Source organism: Lissotriton vulgaris, chromosome 3_1, assembly GCF_964263255.1.
Source record: "Lissotriton vulgaris chromosome 3_1, aLisVul1.2, whole genome shotgun sequence".
In the NCBI taxonomy this organism is placed as follows: domain Eukaryota; kingdom Metazoa; phylum Chordata; class Amphibia; order Caudata; family Salamandridae; genus Lissotriton; species Lissotriton vulgaris.
Window position 1 is genome coordinate 1,173,151,560 of NC_141689.1, and position 21,772 is coordinate 1,173,173,331.

Below are 21,772 nucleotides of genomic sequence, written 5' to 3' on the forward strand. Positions count from 1 at the left end.
GTGTTATTGAGAGATTGCAAAGAAGGCGCAGCTCTCTGGGCACCGGAGGAGCTGTGAGCAGGTGAGTAACAATCGTATATAGGCAATCCAATCAACAATTTAAAATAGAATAACATCCCGAGTCCCCCCCTCCCATCTCCCTCCCACTCCCCCAACCCAGATCCCACCCCTGCCCCCTGCACAGTGTCTACTTGGTCCAAAATCAGAAAGCATGTTAAGAAACATTCAGTGTGTACTCCTCTTTACCCAGGATCTAAGCTCAATTGTCCTGCATCAACATCATGTTGCACTGGTGGTTCCAACCATAGTCCTCTATAGTCTGCCCATCTATTCCATATTTTATAATGTTTTTGGGGGCAGCCCCTGGCCTCAAAGACCGGGCGTTCCAGTCCCATGTAAAAATCTAATCCCTTTTTCCACACTCCCACCAGGGGGGCCCTGGGGTCCTTCCAGGCCCGAGCCACATCTCTCTTGGCCACCGTGAGGCCCAGGAGCAGCAGATGCCGTTTATAAATATTGCCCCCCACTTGTTCCATGACATGAAGAAGGCCCAGCTGAGGTGAGCGGGGGAGCTCCCAGCCCAACACTTCAGACAGGCAATCCCACACACCAGTCCAGAACCTCATCAGCTTATCGCATGACCACACCTTATGCATAAATGTGCCCACCTCTCGACCACACCTCAGGCAATCAGGAGATGCAATCAGGCCAGCCCTCCATAACCTTTCCCTAGTGTAGTAAGCTCTATGCAGGTATTTGAATTGAATAAATCGCAGGCGTACCGCAATAGCCGCTCCCCTTGGGGCCTCAAGGGCTTCTCTCCAGTCTTCTTTCTCTAACTCACCTATGTCTCCCTCCCATTTGGTCCACAACTTGTCTAGGGAAGAGGAGCAATGTGTAACCAGTGTCTGATAGATACAAGATATTTTCTTATTTTCTAATTCCCCCATAAACACCTTAGCCTCCAGGGGGCTAAATTCAGGCAATGAGTATAGGTCGTTCAAAGCGGGTGTTATGGCGCGACGGAACTGCAAGTATTTAAAGAACTGGGTTTGGGGCATGTCATATTCTTCCCTCAGCTCTTGAAACGATTTAAGGGTCGTGCCTTTCATAACGTGGTCCAATGCCGATATTCCAATCGCATCCCAGCCGCGGAATCCCTGCAAGGACGCCAGTGCCGGCAACTGCCCATTCTGCCACAATGGGGTTTCCCTCGTCAGTCTGTTCCACCACCCCATACCGTGTAGTGCCCCGCGCCATATCCGGAAAACCACTTGAGTAACCACCGGGAGCCTCTTTCTCTTCGCAGCCGAGTATAATATAGTGTGCAATGTGTCCGGGTCCATAATGTATCTCTCAAGGGCATAGGCCGGGTCGCCCCGGTCCCCATACCACCATTCGTTCAGTACCAATAGGTGAGACGCCTGATAGTAGGACAAAATATCTGACGTTGCCAAACCACCACAATATGTGGAGAGGAAACACGTGCGGAGTGCAACTCTTGCCGCCACGCCAGCCCGGAGAAACTGGCCTAGCTCCGAATCCACCTGTTTGAACCACTGCGGTGAGATAGGATAGGGATGATTTTGCAGTTGGTATAATAGACGCGGGAGAGCCACCATCTTGAATGTTCAGGGGCATGCGGGACCATGTTTTCATGTCCGATCGGACTCGATCCCAGACAGGCAAAACATTACGCATCTAGGAGACCCCATGCAAGTATGTCAGGAATACGCCCAGGTATTTAAGGCCTCCAGCCGCCTCCTGCAACGCTGACGCCCAGGATCCCAATACCAACAGCGTGGATTTCCGCAAGTTTAAATGGAGGCCCGACACTTCTCCGAATATCCGCATTATTTCGAGGACCCTTGGCCCTGATCTATTTAGATCTGTGAGGAAGAAAAGGACGTCATCGGCATAGAGCGCAATTCTATCAGATGGTCCCGCTTCCCACTCAATGCCTCGCATTTGTGCGTCTACTCATACCCACGCCGCCAATGGCTCCATGGCCAGGGTAAACAGATATGGCGACAGGGGGCATCCCTGCCGGGTGCCCTGGCCTATAGAGAAGGGGTCAGACACCGCCCCAGCCACTGTCACCGACGCCGTCAAATCCGTGTATAGCAGCTGCAGATACGATAGGAAATGGGGCCCGAGGTTTAGGTGGGACAGGAGTGCACGGAGGTAGACCCAACTTAATGAGTCGAAGGCCCTATCTATGTCGGCCAGAAGGAGTGCCGCCTGGATCTCGGCAGCCCGGGCCACTTCCACTGCCACCTGCGCGCGTCTGATATTGTGTCTCATTGCCCTGTGGGGCATAAACCCGGCTTGGTCCGGGTGGACAAGGTCGGTGATGTAGGGGAGGAAACGATTGGCTAGTGCCTTCGCCAGTATTTTCGCTTCAACATTCAGGAGCGATATTGGCCTATAAGATTCATGGTGTTCAGGGGGCCTCCCCGGTTTACAAAAGACCACGATTTCAGCATGTCGCCAGTCCGCCGGTAGTCGGCCACATTCCATGGCTGCCTCCAGTGCCCTTTTATAGTACATCCCTCGCTGGAGATGAAATTTCTTAACCCCTTCGATGCTCATGACGCGCACAGCTCGTCATGGGGCACGGTTGAGCTGTGCTGATGACGAGCTGAGCTCGTCATGAACAATGGGATTTATCAATCAATCCACACAGGAGGGGAAAACCATTAGCAGTGATGGTGTTAAAGAATTCACACGGGAACCCATTGGGTCCGGGGGCCTTACCAGCATTCAGCTCTCCAAGGGCTGTGCCCAGCTCCTCAGCCGACAGTGGGAGTTCAAGACGAGCACGTCCTCATCCGAAATTGCCCGTGATGGGAGGTCCGCAAGGAATTTGTCGATGTCCTCCACCGGGAGAGATTCCCGGGGGGTATATTGGGCCGCATAGTATCGTGCAAAGCTGGTTGCTAGATCTGCTGGGGCCGTCATGGATTCCCCTGCCTCATCTCGAAGTCCTCGTAGGGACTGCGCCTGCAAGGTACCCTGGCAAAGCCTATAAAGCATTGTGCTGGACTTATCGCCTCATTGGTATATTCTGCTCTGTGTTGCCAGCCACAGCTGTCGAGCCTCGTCAAGTAGCAGAGAGGTATATGACTGCTGCATCAGTAGCAACTGTCCAACGTCTTCTGCCTTCCCTCCTGTATGGCATTTCTCCTCCAGGTCTCGAACCCGACCCGCTGCCCCTTCTATATCCTCCCTGCGTGTCCTACGGGCCGCTCCACACCATGCAATATCCACTCCGCGGAGCGTGGGTTTTAGAGCCTCCCAGAGGGTCATGTCATCAGTTTCGGACCTATCATTGTCGTCCCAGTAATGAGCTATGGCCTCCCTCATACGCGTCTGATAACTGTCTTGTTGCAGATGCCACGTGGAGAGGCGCCACCTAAATGGCTGCCGCCTCCTATCTAGATGTAAGTCCACCGTTGTCGGGGAGTGGTCCGACAGGCCGCGTGGCAGCATGGATGTGGAGTCTACCCTCCCTATCCAGGTGTGGGGAAGACACAAGTAATCTATCCTGGAAAAGGACTTATGTACTACAGAAACGTAGGTATATTCCCGGCTATGGGTATGTTGATAGCGCCATGTATCAACCCAGCCCATCCCTCTCACCATGTCGCTCAATTTAGTGGGTGTGTCCGCTAGTAGGTTCTCCCCCTGGCCTATGACGGTCCATCCGCCCATTCATTACATCATTCCAGTCACCGCCCACTACAGCCATCACGTCTGGGATCTCGGCCCATACACCAAACAGCTTTTCTATGAGGGCCCCTTGTAATGGGGGCGGGGCATACACACTACCAAAGACCATCGGCTCATCACCTACAATTCCTTTAACAAAAACAAATCTGCCCTGCGCATCAACCCATTGCGTCTCTTGAACATAGGACAGCCTGCGATGTATCAAGACTGCTACCCCCCGGGACCCCCTCACAAAGCCAGCATGATATACCTGCTGGTATCCATAACGTTGCAAGCTAAGGGTTTTGGTGCCCAGGAGGTGCGTCTCCTGCAAAAGTAGTACATCTGCTTTTTCTTTCTTCCCTAGCCGCAAAGCTGCGCCCCTCTTTATTTTAACAAGCATCCCCCATACATTCCAGCTCACAACGCATAACGATGCCTTCGGAAGGCCTGTCATGGGGATGTCAATCGCCATCTATGGGCAGAAAGGTCAATGGCCTAAGTGTCAGGGACCACACCCACACATAACATTTCAATAGGACTTGAATGGACACTGTGCCGTTGAAAGCTATCCCCACCCCTCCAATCCCCCCTCAACTCTCTCCCCTCCACCCAGTTTCTCCCCAACAGCCCCCCTACCCTCCCCCTGCCCCAAACTACCTCTGCAACTCTCCCGCCACCCACCCCCCATACCTCAGCAACATTGAAGTATCTGTCGCGGTATAGATTATCTCCAACCCCCAACGGGAGGCTGGAGACCCACTATCCAAATGGATCCCCATGAACTACCCACTCAATCCCAACTTACCCCCTACCAAACTAACTCCTCTAAACTCAGGGGATGTGTCCGCCCTCTCTTCGACACCCCCCAACCCCCATTCCACATACCATAGCTATACATCTACTGTTAGTCAAAATCTCTAATGGTGAATCCCAAGAGTTTTGTCCGCCCACGATGTGAGCACGCCCCTCCAGCCACCCTTTGGGGCCCTACGCCAGAGATCTGCAGAGCATCACAGGGCCTCATGCCTCCAGAGTCTGAGTGTCAGTAACATTGGTTGCCTCCATCGCCCCATCACTGGGAGGAGGGTGCGTCTTAGAACGCGATCTCCAGTTGCTCCTGCTCCACGACCGCCGGGGAGTCTTTGGGGGCCCTGCCGTGGAGGATGAGTCAGAGTCGCGGCCCGGAGGGGTATGCACCCTGACCCGGACTGTCTCATTAGTCCAAGTGAAGACCTCTTCTGGAGTGTTAAAGAATTGGGTCCCAGACTGAAAAACCACTCGCAGGTGGGCCGGGTAGAGCAGGGCGTATTGGATATTAAGGTCTCTCAAACGCGCCTTGGCCGCGGTAAAGGACAGTCGTTGTTGCTGCACCAGCCTAGTGTAGTCCGGGAATATCAGGATTTTGTGGTTGTCGCATAGTAGGGGCTCCTTTGCTTGCGCTTGCCGCAGGATAGTGTCTCGATCAAGGTAATTGAGCAGTTTGGCTATCACTGGTCGAGGATGAGCTCCCACCGGCGGTTTTTGGACAAGTCCTCGGTGCGCTCGCTCAATTACAAAGCATCGCGAGAGGGATTCCGGAGGGAGCCATCCCTCCAACCACTGGGTCAGGAAGGCCTCCATGTTGCCCTTCTCACAGCCCTCCTGGAATCCCACAAACAGCAGGTTGTTTCGCCGAGCCCGCCCTTCCGCATCCTCAGCCCGGAGTGCAAGACCCTTTTGAATCCCTTCCATGTTAGCTACTTTCTTCTTTAGGGTCGCCACGTCATCCTCCACACCCGTGATTCTGGTCTCAGTCTCAGTAATGCGGGCAACGGCATTCCGCAAGTCCTGGCGTAGCAAAGTAACATCCGCCCCCAACTGCCCCAATTTTTGCATCCAGCATGTCTCTAGATTGCGTTATCGCTGCCCTGAGGGCCGCGTTGTCCGGTCCCGGCACCTGATGGCCCCCCGAGGCCCCTGCTCCTCCATTCGGCCCGTAAACTTGTCAATCAGTCCTTGTTTCATAGCTCTGCCACTGTTTCCGCCCCTTGTCATGATGGTCCACGGATATGGGTACAAGGCCTGAACCTGCTGCTGGGTCGTTGTGCGGCCGCACTCGCCACTCAAGATGGGGATCGCTGTCAGGGCCTCTCCCGCTCTCCCGGGCTCAGAGGGGTTCTGTCCCTACTTCTAGAGTGGCCTGTACGTCTGCTTGTAATGTCTTGCCACCTCTCCCCAATACGTCGTCGCCCCCATCCACTATCGCCGTGTTCGGTAGTTCAATCCCCAGCGCCGGATGTATGCTCTCCTCAGTCCGAGGACCACTCGGGGATGCGTTTACCCCTCTACAAAGGTTACCTCCTGCTGTTTTTTGCAGCTTTGTATGTTTAGCTAGCTCCAGGGCCAGTGGGAGATGATCTGCCTCCGCCTCTGCTGTCCCCCACGCCACTGCTAGGCTGACCCTGCTTGGGGCTCAGGCGTCGATTCTCAATCACTCTCGTCCCCGGAGGCTTACCCCTTGGTCCGTCCTAACCGCCGAATGAGGGGTATCTAGTGGTGTACTGCATCTGGCGCGCAGTGTTACATGGACCCCGCCAGGGCCTGCATCGAGCCGCCAACCTCAGCAGCAACGCGCGCTGCCCCGGCACTCAGGTATCCGTTGGAGGGGGGGAAAGAGGACAGAAGCCCCCCGGCACTCTCAGCCCACCAGGCCACCGCGGTCCGACACAACCGCCGAATGGGATCAGCTTGTCTCGCTGTGGCGCTGCTCCTGAGGGAGTACCCCCTCCCCCCCTCAGGGCCACTCGCCTCTCGTCGCCAGCTTACCCTGCATCCGCCGGTGCCCGAAATCCACGGTGATGGTTAGGCCTCACCTCGGCCTCTGCCATGCGCTGTCTGCCCGCCGAAGTCCATAGCCTTGGACCCCTTTCAGCCGGAAATGAAATCAGGCGCACTACTCCTCGCCGGCCCCGGCGTCGCTGTACTTCCGCCCAGGCCCACCAAACTCCAGGTCCCGGCTTCTGTGAGCAGCGCAGGCCTCACCGTCTCGGGGCCTGGACCGCCGCTGTCCGTGCGCCAATTTCGCCCAAATCGCTGTCAGGGCTCGCCCGTCACCTCCGATAGCGGTTCACCCAGTCAGGACGCCTCTTGGTCGGGGTGATGTAGGATAATTAGTCGGATATCTCACCGGCGGGACGGAGCTCTCTCAGGCTACGTCCGCCATGCTTGCCGTCTTTGCCCTACGCCCCCATACTTAGTCCTTTTAAACCAGCAAAGAAGAAATTGGCACAGAAGCTGAAATATAAAAGATAATATTTATTAACCTCAAATGAGGTGAGACTACATCACACAGAAGCCTTAGCAACTGAATGAGGCAGTCTCAGGAGTACAGAAAGCTGGGGCTTTATATATGCTTAGGGTTACATAGTAAGCATGAATGCAAGGGGCAGTCCTGGCTCATGTAAGCATGCAAAATGACTAAGATGGGCATACAAGATCTACTTGCTCAAGAAAGTGGAAGGAGAGTTACTTCTCGATTCAGCAGCAAAAATAGCCTGACAGTTATACTAGAGAAGTAGGTGCATTCTACTAGCTAGGCCCTTCTGGGCATGTGCGAAGTGGAAGATGCTGAATATAGTTTGCCTCTAGTCAGATTTCAAGAGCAGTTAACACTGAGGGAGGACAGACCACATGGCGAACACATAGCAAACAAAATTGCTGCCAGAAATACAAAATGGCTTTCACAAAGCGGATATGATAACTTCTAAATACAGGATGGCTTCAGCTAAATGCTAACCCATTGCTGTCAATTTACGAGAGTCCCTGCAGCTAGTCCACACCTGAGGTGGCCACATCCGGTGGTGTAAGTCACCTTTTCCACCCAGAACCCACTATTTCTGCTCTCCTAATGATGATATAATTCAATTTTAGGTGTACATACCAGGCTTCCCACACTAGAGGCGTGGCCAGCATTCCTGGGGATGTACGTCTCCTGCATAGCTAATTTTCCGCCTTGTCGAAGTGCAAGCACACCTGAGGAAAGGGGAGGGCTGTGTCCTCCTCAGGGAGTATCCCAGATGCATATCAGAGGAAGTGCAGCCTTGGAAGCTCACCACTCCGATATGCCAATTCACTAGCCAGCTGGAGAGAAGGGAGGTGTGACCTCCTTCCTGTCCAACTCCTATGATTGAACACATTGCCTCCTGGAAGGAGGTCAGAATCCTGTCTTGTAGGTAGAAGCTGTGGGTAAGCGTGGACTGGTCAGCCGGAGCGCAGTAATGCTAGGGCAATCTCTAAGGGGCCTTCTGGGTGCATGCTTTGTCACCCAGGGGACAAAAATGGTGTGAGGGACGAGAAGGCATCCCTCATCCAACCCAATGGGCAACACTATTATAGGGACATGTAGGCTTGCACTAATATGTCCACACCTTCAATCTAATGCACCCTGTCTACTGGGCTGAAGAGGCCATGCATACATTAAAGGCAGTGTAGGTGACTGTGCCACACATGATGAGGGCATAGCCGTGTAAAAGCAGTTTGCACTGCTCCTGTAGTCTGCAATGGTAGGCCTGCTGTCAGTAGTTTGCATAGGTGACTCTGGGTGGCACAAAACCATGCTGCAGCCCTGGGGACCTCTTTAACATCAATGCCTTGGGTACCCCTGGTACCATATTCTATGGCCTTATAAGGGGGTAACGCTTTTGACAACTTCGGATTACCAAGTCAAGCATAACAGTTTTAGGAGATAGCACAGGCACTGGGGTCTGGGCATCAGACTCCAGTGCACTATCAGAGTCATAACCATCAGCATTTAGAGCACACACTCTGAGGGAGGGTGCCCATACAAAAAGGGACACTTTTATGAAATACAAGTATATTGCAGAGGTGTGTTTGAAGTTGACTTGCCTCTTGGCACAAAATGTCCACCTTTTGACATTGCACATTATGGCATTTAGTCTTTGTGTCTGTTACTGCTCTCAGTGGATGCAGATGCCTAGTCTGACAGCACAATATATTGATTCTTTAGAGAGTACACTGGATGTAGCTGTGCAGGTTTTGAATTTGGACCATCATCTCACAGGAGCACAAGAGTAGCAAAAGCATTTTTGTTCCTGCTGTCACACACAGCCATACCCCCACCAGTTAGAATACTTGGAAGCTTTTACATTTTTTAGGTAGTCAAATATTTACTTAAATGTGCATGCAGAAAAGAAATGTGCTCCATAATAAATTAGATCCTGGTAACGTCTTTCTGACACTAGAGATGCCTGATTCTGCCATATTAAGTGTTTGTTTGAGTGAGAAATACAGCAGAGTTTAACATAGGAAAAGGAATCTAATTTCATTCTTATGTTTCTCTTCAGGTGCTCAGCTTAATAGTTTCTAGAAAATGTCTATGATAGACTAAATTGAGTCAAAATAACGTGCAAAAGACCCAACAATTTCCACACTTCTCATATAAAACTATGAAAGCCATACCGTGAAAGGTGTAAAACAGCTTGTTCACAATAGGGCCCTCATTACGATGCCGATCAGACAAGCGTCCGACCGACATCGTAGCAGGAATGGGACCGAGCAGCAAGGAGTCGGAGGTCTCACCCACCAATTACAATTCGAACACCAGCACAGTGGTCAGAAACATACCATTTACTATTGAGGCTTGTGCTGCCGGCCAGAAAAGTGCTGCAGCAGAAGCTGCAATAGTAAAGGGTATGTTTACAAACATCCATGCACTATGTGCCAGGATACATGTGGGGCCTGGCACAAGGGGTATGATATTTGGGGGGCATCACATGTGCCCTCCCTGGACCAATAGCAGAGGTCCACGGGTGACGGGGCCCTTCAAGGGGACCCCAAAGCCCCATTCCATCTACCTTTACATGGCAGTCGGGAGGGAAAAGTGACTGCGTAAACCCTACGGCGGTGCCTCACAGGCTCCACTCCCATTGTAGGGGATTACACTCTGACCGACACTCCAACTGGCTCTCTGAACCTGTCGGAGGCATCAGTTGGTCCCTCCGCTCTTTGCCTCCGACCTCCAGCATCATAATGCAGCGGTCAGGCCATGGCCTCAGATGTCAGATAGACTTCCACAGATGGTCTGTCTGTGGCGGTACGTCTAACATCGTAATTGGGCACTTGGTTTGAGACGGTGATTTACCAATATTTTAGTCTGTGACTTCACTTGGGGTAAATTTACTTAAAGGTTTTACTATGCAGTGCAGCAACCATAGTTGTTGCACGATTTTGCATAAAAGTGAGAGATCAAGACAGTGCCATATTTACAAAGGTATGGTGCTGTTGTTCTCTCCACATGTGCTGGTGCACTTTAGGCTAACTTGCGCACACCTGTACACAGTTAAGCAAAGGTGTGCTTGTGACATCTAGCATAGGCTTTGTACTGGAAGTGAAGTCTTCCAGTAAACCATTCTATCCATAAACATGGGTTAAAACTTTTCTACGTTTTTATGTGTGCGGCCAAGTGCAGCACGCATGCAAATTTGGAAAAAGTTGTAGATAAGAAATCTTTTTGCCAACATTTCACCTATAGGTGCTTAGCTCTGTGCACCTTTTTAGCATATGCCACTTTCTGTTAAAAACCATGGGTAATTGACACTAGCACAAAACAGCACATAGAGGTACTTTGCCTTTAGGATTACCTTCCAGAGCAATACAATCCAAGTTCAACACTTTGCTTCGGTTTGCGTTGCATTTGTGACCAAACCTAGTGAAACGTTTTAGTAAATTTGACCTTTGGTGTGCACTTAATAGTAGGCCAGTTCAGCAGTATAAATTGTTAAAGCAAATGCTGTAGAGTAAAAGATGCTTTACCACATGTGGGGTTGTGTCCTACACTGTGGCCGGGTTGGACAACAAATAGTATTTTTCAAGAAAAAGACCCGGTCACTGTTTTTTTTAGAGTAAAAGATGAGCAGCTAAGCTGTAGAATCTGGGTGTGGATTTTATTTGGTCACTTCTTACTTTGTAAAAAAAAAGTTTGCAAAAAAACCCTCATCACGTCCAGGTATTCTGATCTAAGACCCTACACTGCTGTTCCGATGGGTATACAGCAGGAATATCGACGGAAAAATATCGACTAGCAGAAATATCGAGGTAAGAATATTGACTTTGTTAAATATCGACAAAATAAATATTGATGTTGTAAATATCGTTTTATTAGAATAGCAGAAATATCGACATGTAAAAATATCATTGTATAGAATATAGATGATAGAAATATCGATGTATATAATATCGATATAATAATTAGTTGTGGTATATTAATGTTTAAACAAGTCTTTATTATGTTAATTTTTTAGTAATTTAATTGTTTTATGTTATTATTATTTGATTTTTTTTTATAAAATGTGTAAAATATTTGTAAATTTTTTTTGAGCGGGTTATTGGTTTTATAGGGGATAAGGGTGGGTAGTAATTTAAAAATATTGTGTAAAAAATGTTGTTCAATTTTAAAATTTGAAAAAAAAGAATGAATTTAGAAATTTGGAAATGGAAAGTGAAAATAATTTAGATATTTAAAAGAATTTTGTTAAATGAAGTATGTTCAAGATTTAGTAGTGGGTTGTTGGTTATATAGGGGATATGGGTGGGTAGTAATTTAAAATTTGTTTGTTTATTTATTGTAAATTTCAAATTTCAAAGTAATATTTCAAAAATTTACATTAAATTAAGTGTGTGATTGTTTTCTTAGTGGGTTGTAGGTTAAAAACAAAATCGAAATTTGAAATTTGAAATTAATATTTTGTATAATTCACAATAAATTAAGTGTGTGATTGTTTTATTAGTGGGTTGTAGGTTATATAGATGCTAAGGTTGGGTATTAAATAATAATATTGTGTGTTAATATTTATAAAAATGTTATATTGTAATTAAAACAAAATACAAATTCAAAAAATCGAAATTTAAATTCGAAATAAATTTAGAAAATTCAATTGTAATGTAAAATTATGTGTGTGAATGTTTTATTAGTGGGTAATTTGCATTATGATGGATAAGAGTGGGTAGTAATATTAAAAATGTGTGTTAATGTATCATTAAAACTACTTTTGGGGCAAAAAAATAGAAAAAAAATGGAAATTTAAAAATTCAAAATATAAAAAATTCAATAATATTTTAAAAATGATATTTAAAAAAAAAGTTGTAGTAGTTGTTAGTTGAGTTTATAGGGTGAAGGGTGAGTAGGATTAATTAATTATTGTGCTTTACTGTCCAGCACTTTCCCTGAGTTATGTTGGATTGGAGTTAGAATAGTAAATTATTATGGTTTACTGTCCAGCACTTTCCCTGAGTTATGTTGGAATTGGAGTTAGAATAGTAAATTATTATGGTTTACTGTCCAGCACTTTCCCTGAGTTATGTTGGATTTGGAGTTAGAATAGTAAATTATTATGGTTTACTGTCCAGCATTTTCCCTGAGTAATGTTGTATTGGATTTAGAATAGTAAATTATTATGCTTTACTGTCCAGCACTTTCTCTGAGTTATGTTGGATTTGGATTTTGAATACTACATTATTATGGTTTACTGTCCAGCACTTTCCCTGACTTACGTTGGATTGGAGTTAGAATAGTAAATTATTATGGTTTACTGTCCAGCATTTTCCCTGAGTTATGTTGAATTTGGAGTTAGAATAGTAAATTGTTATGGTTTACTGTCCAGCACTTTCCCTGAGTTTTGTTGGATTTGGAGTCAGAATATTAATTTATTATGGTTTACTGTCCAGCACTTTCACTGACTTATGTTTGATTGGAGTTAGAATAGTAAATTATTTTGGTTTTCTGTCCAGCACTTTCCCTGAGTTATGTTGGATTTGGAGTTAGAATAGTAAATTATTATGGTTTACTGTCCAGCACTTTCCCAGAGTAATGTTGGATTGGAGTTAGAATAGTAAATTATTATGGTTTACTGTCCAGCACTTTCCCTGAGTTATGTTGGACTTGGAGTTAGAATAGTAAATTATTATGGTTTACTGTCCAGCACTTTCCCTGAGTAATGTTGTTTTTGATTTAGAATAGTAAATTATTATGCTTTACTGTCCAGCACTTTCTCTGAGTTATGTTGGATTTGTATTTTGAATACTACATTATTATGGTTTACTGTCCAGCACTTTCCCTGACTTATTTTGGATTGGAGTTAGAATAGTAAATTATTATGGTTTACTGTCCAGAATTTTCCCTGAGTTATGTTGGATTTGGAGTTAGAATAGTAAATTGTTATGGTTTACTGTCCAGCACTTTCCCTAACTTATGTTGGATTGGAGTTAGAATAGTAAATTATTATGGTTTACTGTCCAGCACTTTCCCTGAGTTATGTAGAATTTGGAGTTAGAATAGTAAATTATTATGTTTACTGTCCAGCACTTTCCCTGAGTAATGTTGGATTGGAGTTAGAATAGTAAATTATTATGGTTTACTGTCCAGCACTTTCCCTGAGTTATGTTGGATTTGGAATTAGAATAGTACATTATTATGGTTTACTATCCAGCACTTTCCCTGAGTAATGTTGGATTGGAGTTAGAATAGTAAATTATTATGGTTTACTGTCCAGCACTTTCCCTCAGTTATGTTGGATTTGGAGTTAGAATAGTAATTTATTATGGTTTACTGTCCAGCACTTTCCCTGACTTATGTTGGGTTGGAATTAGAATAGTAAATTGTTATGGTTTACTGTCCAGCACTTTCCCTGAGTTATGTTGTATTTGGAGTTAGAATAGTAAATTATTATGGTTTACTGTCCAGCACTTTCCCTGAGTAATGTTGGATTGGAGTTAGAATAATAAATTATGATGGTTTAATGTCCAGCACTTTCCCTGACTTATGTTGGATTTGGAGTTAGAATAGTAAATTATTATGGTTTACTGTCCAGCACTTTCCCTGAGTAATGTTGGATTGGAGTTAGAATAGTAAATATTATGGTTTACTGTCCAGCACTTTCCCTGAGTTATGTTGGATTTGGAGTTAGAATAGTAATTTATTATGGTTTACTGTCCAGCACTTTCCATGAATTATGTTGGGTTGGAATTAGAATAGTAAATTGTTATGGTTTACTGTCCAGCACTTTCCCTGAGTTATGTTGGATTTGGAGTTAGAATAGTAAATTATTATGGTTTACTGTCCAGCACTTTCCCTGAGTAATGTTGGATTGGAGTTAGAATAATACATTATGATGGTTTAATGTCCAGCACTTTCCCTGACTTATGTTGGATTTGGAGTTAGAATAGTAAATTATTATGGTTTACTGTCCAGCACTTTCCCTGAGTAATGTTGGATTGGAGTTAGAATAGTAAATATTATGGTTTACTGTCCAGCACTTTCCCTGAGTTATGTTGGATTTGGAGTTAGAATAGTACATTATTATGGTTTACTGTCCAGCACTTTCCCTGAGTAATGTTGGATTTGGAGTTAGAATAATACATTATTATGGTTTACTGTCCAGCACTTTCACTGAGTTATGTTGGATTTGGAGTTAGAATAGTAAATTATTATGGTTTACTGTCCAGCACTTTCCCTGAGTAATGTTGGATTGGAGTTAGAATAATACATTATGATGGTTTACTGTCCAGCACTTTCCCTGAGTTATGTAGAATTTGGAGTTAGAATAGTAAATTATTATGTTTACTGTCCAGCACTTTCCCTGAGTAATGTTGGATTGGAGTTAGAATAGTAAATTATTATGGTTTACTGTCCAGCACTTTCCCTGAGTTATGTTGGATTTGGAATTAGAATAGTACATTATTATGGTTTACTGTCCAGCACTTTCCCTGAGTAATGTTGGATTGGAGTTAGAATAGTAAATTATTATGGTTTACTGTCCAGCACTTTCCCTCAGTTATGTTGGATTTGGAGTTAGAATAGTAATTTATTATGGTTTACTGTCCAGCACTTTCCCTGACTTATGTTGGGTTGGAATTAGAATAGTAAATTGTTATGGTTTACTGTCCAGCACTTTCCCTGAGTTATGTTGTATTTGGAGTTAGAATAGTAAATTATTATGGTTTACTGTCCAGCACTTTCCCTGAGTAATGTTGGATTGGAGTTAGAATAATAAATTATGATGGTTTAATGTCCAGCACTTTCCCTGACTTATGTTGGATTTGGAGTTAGAATAGTAAATTATTATGGTTTACTGTCCAGCACTTTCCCTGAGTAATGTTGGATTGGAGTTAGAATAGTAAATATTATGGTTTACTGTCCAGCACTTTCCCTGAGTTATGTTGGATTTGGAGTTAGAATAGTAATTTATTATGGTTTACTGTCCAGCACTTTCCATGATTTATGTTGGGTTGGAATTAGAATAGTAAATTGTTATGGTTTACTGTCCAGCACTTTCCCTGAGTTATGTTGGATTTGGAGTTAGAATAGTAAATTATTATGGTTTACTGTCCAGCACTTTCCCTGAGTAATGTTGGATTGGAGTTAGAATAATACATTATGATGGTTTAATGTCCAGCACTTTCCCCGACTTATGTTGGATTTGGAGTTAGAATAGTAAATTATTATGGTTTACTGTCCAGCACTTTCCCTGAGTAATGTTGTATTGGAGTTAGAATAGTAAATATTATGGTTTACTGTCCAGCACTTTCCCTGAGTTATGTTGGATTTGGAGTTAGAATAGTACATTATTATGGTTTACTGTCCAGCACTTTCCCTGAGTAATGTTGGATTTGGAGTTAGAATAATACATTATTATGGTTTACTGTCCAGCACTTTCACTGAGTTATGTTGGATTTGGAGTTAGAATAGTAATTTATTATGGTTTACTGTCCAGCACTTTCCCTGACTTATGTTGGATTGGAGTTAGAATAGTAAATTGTTATGGTTTACTGTCCAGCACTTTCCCTGAGTTATGTTGGATTTGGAGTTAGAATAGTAAATTATTATGGTTTACTGTCCAGCACTTTCCCTGACTTATGTTGGATCGGAGTTAAAATAGTAAATTGTTATGGTTTACTGTCCAGCACTTTCCCTGAGTCATGTTGGATTTGGAGTTAGAATAGTAAATTATTATGGTTTACTGTCCAGCACTTTCCCTGAGTAATGTTGGATTGGAGTTAGAATGTTAAATTATTATGGTTTAATGTCCAGCACTTTCCCTGACTTATGTTGGATTTGGAGTTAGAATAGTAAATTATTATGGTTTACTGTCCAGCACTTTCCCTGAGTAATGTTGGATTGGAGTTAGAATAATACATTATGATGGTTTAATGTCCAGCACTTTCCCCGACTTATGTTGGATTTGGAGTTAGAATAGTAAATTATTATGGTTTACTGTCCAGCACTTTCCCTGAGTAATGTTGTATTGGAGTTAGAATAGTAAATATTATGGTTTACTGTCCAGCACTTTCCCTGAGTTATGTTGGATTTGAAGTTAGAATAATACATTATTATGGTTTACTGTCCAGCACTTTCACTGAGTTATGTTGGATTTGGAGTTAGAATAGTAATTTATTATGGTTTACTGTCCAGCACTTTCCCTGACTTATGTTGGATTGGAGTTAGAATAGTAAATTGTTATGGTTTACTGTCCAGCACTTTCCCTGAGTTATGTTGGATTTGGAGTTAGAATAGTAAATTATTATGGTTTACTGTCCAGCACTTTCCCTGACTTATGTTGGATCGGAGTTAAAATAGTAAATTGTTATGGTTTACTGTCCAGCACTTTCCCTGAGTCATGTTGGATTTGGAGTTAGAATAGTAAATTATTATGGTTTACTGTCCAGCACTTTCCCTGAGTAATGTTGGATTGGAGTTAGAATGTTAAATTATTATGGTTTAATGTCCAGCACTTTCCCTGACTTATGTTGGATTTGGAGTTAGAATAGTAAATTATTATGGTTTACTGTCCAGCACTTTCCCTGAGTAATGTTGGATTGGAGTTAGAATAGTAAATTATTATGGTTTACTGTCCAGCACTTTCCCTGAGTTGTGTTGGATTTGGAGTTAGAATAGTAAATTATTATGATTTACTGTCTAGGACTTTCCCTGAGTAATGTTGGATTTGGAGTTAGAAGAATACATTATTATGGTTTACTGTCCAGCACTTTCACTGAGTTATGTTGGATTTGGAGTTAGAATAGTAAATTATTATGGTTTACTGTCCAGCACTTTCCCTGACTTATGTTGGATTGGAGTTAGATTAGTAAATTATTATGGTTTACTGTCCAGCACTTTCCCTGAGTTATGTTGGATTTGGAGTTACAATAGTAAATTATTATGGTTTACTGTCCAGCACTTTCCCTGAGTAATGTTCGATTGGAGTTAGAATAGTAAATTATTATGGTTTAATGTCCATCACTTTCCCTGACTTATGTTGGATTTGGAGTTAGAATAGTAAATTATCATGGTTTACTGTCCAGCACTTTCCCTGAGTAATGTTGGATTTGGAGTTAGAATAATAAATTATTATGGTTTACTGTCCAACTTTTTCCCTGAGTTATGTTGGATTTGGAGTTAGAATAGTAAATTATTATGGTTTACTGTCCAGCACTTTCCCTGAGTAATGTTGGATTGGAGTTAGAATAGTAAATTATTATGGTTTACTGTCCAGCACTTTCCCTGACTTATGTTGGATCGGAGTTAAAATAGTAAATTGTTATGGTTTACTGTCCAGCACTTTCCCTGAGTCATGTTGGATTTGGAGTTAGAATAGTAAATTATTATGGTTTACTGTCCAGCACTTTCCCTGAGTAATGTTGGATTGGAGTTAGAATGTTAAATTATTATGGTTTAATGTCCAGCACTTTCCCTGACTTATGTTGGATTTGGAGTTAGAATAGTAAATTATTATGGTTTACTGTCCAGCACTTTCCCTGAGTAATGTTGGATTGGAGTTAGAATAATACATTATGATGGTTTAATGTCCAGCACTTTCCCCGACTTATGTTGGATTTGGAGTTAGAATAGTAAATTATTATGGTTTACTGTCCAGCACTTTCCCTGAGTAATGTTGTATTGGAGTTAGAATAGTAAATATTATGGTTTACTGTCCAGCACTTTCCCTGAGTTATGTTGGATTTGGAGTTAGAATAGTACATTATTATGGTTTACTGTCCAGCACTTTCCCTGAGTAATGTTGGATTTGGAGTTAGAATAATACATTATTATGGTTTACTGTCCAGCACTTTCACTGAGTTATGTTGGATTTGGAGTTAGAATAGTAATTTATTATGGTTTACTGTCCAGCACTTTCCCTGACTTATGTTGGATTGGAGTTAGAATAGTAAATTGTTATGGTTTACTGTCCAGCACTTTCCCTGAGTTATGTTGGATTTGGAGTTAGAATAGTAAATTATTATGGTTTACTGTCCAGCACTTTCCCTGACTTATGTTGGATCGGAGTTAAAATAGTAAATTGTTATGGTTTACTGTCCAGCACTTTCCCTGAGTCATGTTGGATTTGGAGTTAGAATAGTAAATTATTATGGTTTACTGTCCAGCACTTTCCCTGAGTAATGTTGGATTGGAGTTAGAATGTTAAATTATTATGGTTTAATGTCCAGCACTTTCCCTGACTTATGTTGGATTTGGAGTTAGAATAGTAAATTATTATGGTTTACTGTCCAGCACTTTCCCTGAGTAATGTTGGATTGGAGTTAGAATAGTAAATTATTATGGTTTACTGTCCAGCACTTTCCCTGAGTTGTGTTGGATTTGGAGTTAGAATAGTAAATTATTATGGTTTACTGTCTAGGACTTTCCCTGAGTAATGTTGGATTTGGAGTTAGAAGAATACATTATTATGGTTTACTGTCCAGCACTTTCACTGAGTTATGTTGGATTTGGAGTTAGAATAGTAAATTATTATGGTTCACTGTCCAGCACTTTCCCTGACTTATGTTGGATTGGAGTTAGATTAGTAAATTATTATGGTTTACTGTCCAGCACTTTCCCTGAGTTATGTTGGATTTGGAGTTACAATAGTAAATTATTATGGTTTACTGTCCAGCACTTTCCCTGAGTAATGTTCGATTGGAGTTAGAATAGTAAATTATTATGGTTTAATGTCCATCACTTTCCCTGACTTATGTTGGATTTGGAGTTAGAATAGTAAATTATCATGGTTTACTGTCCAGCACTTTCCCTGAGTAATGTTGGATTTGGAGTTAGAATAATAAATTATTATCGTTTACTGTCCAACTTTTTCCCTGAGTTATGTTGGATTTGGAGTTAGAATAGTAAATTATTATGGTTTACTGTCCAGACCTTTCCCTGAGTTATGTTGGATTTGGAGTTAGAATAATAAATTGTTAATGTATTTATTTAAATTTTTTTAAATAATATTTGTAATTATTATTAGACATATATATTTAATAACATTTTTATAAACAAAAAATATGAATTTTTATAACATTTTAACATTTACATCACAAGTTTAAAAATTTATAAAGTACAATAGTAATATAGTCTTGTGAAAAAAAGTGTTTTTATTACATTTGTTTTTAGATGGAAACATTTCAACATTTTTATAAAACAATTTTTTTATATTTATTCAAATGTAACATTGCAGTATTTGTAACATATACATTGTATTTTTTTATTAATTAGCATATTACATTTCCAAACTTTAAATTAAAATTTAATATGTTAATTAATTCACATATAATTGGCATTTTCAAAAGTATATACATTAAATTGTTCACATTTTCATATAATAAAAAACATTTTTTAATTAATAAACATATTTTTAATATACAATAATTGTTTTATATATAATTTTATAATAAAAAATTAATGTATATTTTACATTATTCATATGTTTATTGTACACATTTAGAAAATTATAGCAATTTATGACAAATAATTAGCAATTTTTTACTCATTTTTTCTATCATTAATATGGGGATTAAGTCCTATTTTTGTTTTTATTATGCTGCCATTTTATTTTGTGTAGTTTACTTTTTAGTCTATCTACATCGTTGTTTGGGTCATTTCAGAAGACGGGTCCTCGCGGTTGGGAGCTGCTTCGTGTTTATTAATGTAAGTTTCATTTTCATTACTTTTAAGTTAATTTTAAGAATGTATTGAGCTACTTTTCGTGTAGTGTAGGTGTTGCTATGTGTCTTATTTAACTGTTTATGTGAAAAGTAGGTTTTATTTAATGACGTTAGTGATAGCGTACTTAGTTTGCTATTTAATATGGATGTAATGTTAATGTTTTGTATTTAAGTATTAGTTTATGTATTTTACTATCTTTTATATGGTATTTCTTGGATTTGTGGGTTTAGTATTTATTGAGGGTCGGTTTTGTTTGTACTTTATTTACAGGTGTTCGTTTTGGTGACCAGATGGATTGGATCTCGTATTTTTTTTTAACATACAGGGAAATGTTTATACACATTTCCTTATTTTTCGGGATTTTGGAGCGTTTTTTATCGGCATTTATTTTTGGGTTTTTTATGGCTCCGTTATCCAGAGGATTGCTACGTTGGACTCTTTTTATACAGTTGTATTTTTTGCATTTTGTGGGGATTTATTTTACCAAGTGGATTGCTTTTGGTTGGATTCGTTTTGAAACCATCTATTTTGAACACATTCTACAGCTGCAGAACCGTAAGTTATTATTTATTTATTTTTCGGGGTGGATTATGGTTATTGGTGAATTTGTATTTTCATTAGTTCTATTATGTCTTGTGATAATAATTTACATTTATTTTTACATGACAAAATTTAACTAATGAAAAAAGAAATGGTCTATGTCATTTATTGTTTGATGGTTTGCTATTTGTATTTTGTTAAAGGATAGATTTTGCAATTAGGGCTAAGTATTCTAGACCTTGGATACTTGGGTACATTCTTGTTTTTTGTTGTAGGTATTCGTACATATTTAATGTTTGTTTACTTAGTTTTGGCACTATTTTTGATAGAGATTGCTCGATTCTTAGTTCTTGGTAGCTTTGCTCATTTTTGATGCATTGGATTAGTTTATGAAGTGTTGGTTGTGTTCTTCCGATTGTGGCTTGGAAGGCATTATGCCATCCTTCTACAGTGTTGTTGGTTTTGGCTTTCTGTGCTATAGTGCTAGCGTGCACATTCCACCATGGAATTTGGAACTTAGGTTTTCTGCGGTGACCAGAACGATGTAATCTTCCTACCCAGGTGTCTTCAAAATAGTCTAAGAAAGGAGTTAATTTTTTCTCATTACTGCGGTAGAAAGGGCTGTTAAGTAATAATTTCTAATAATTAGCCACTTCTGTTGTTGGGACATATGCCAGTGCAATTAATTTTTTTATCTCGTAAGCAAAGTTACTGTTTGTAGAATATTCTATGCTTAAAGTAGATTTTTGTAAGTGTCTCCATTAAGCATGGGCGAATTTTGCGAATCTGGCGTTCGCGAATTTTGCGAATTTGCGAACTCGCAATCCGCAAAATCCGCGAGTTCTCGCGAATTTGCGGATTTTTTTTGTGTGTTCGCAAGGGTTTCTGCCAGTTCGCGAGGGTTTGGTACTAGTTCGCAATTGCGAACTTACTTGTCGGCTCGCAACGGTCGCAACTATGTTGTTTCTACGTCTGGTTCATCATCACAGCCTCCCAGCACCCTCTGTTTCACCACTGCCACCCTCTGTTACATCAATGCCACCCTCTGGTTCATCATCACTGTAGATTATGGGGGGGAAAGCAAGCACACCTGCCCTGCTTCAACTGACATTAATTAATTTGTGGTTAGTTTATTAATGTGTCACTGTTTTAAAATTCCAGGTCTGGCACCTGCTTCCTTATCAGTAATTTGCTTTCTGTTGCAGTGCAATTTTTTTCCCAGGACCTTTGTGGCCTACTTCTAGCTATTCTATGAGCCTGCTGTGAGGGTCAGAGCAGGGTCATACAATTGTTGCAACTAGCAACTGAACTCTGGAGGGGCCCCAGTCAGGAAGCACTACAGGGAATGGTTACTAATGATGAGTTTGAACTCTTGCACCAGCCGAGTGCTTTCAGTTTTGCAAAAGTCGTTTTTATGCAATTTCGCGGGATTCGCGGGGCGCGAACACGCGCGAGATCGGATTCGGAAGCCGCAAATTCGTGCGAATATGCGATTTCTTTTTTTGCGGCGTGTTAGTTCGCAAGGTT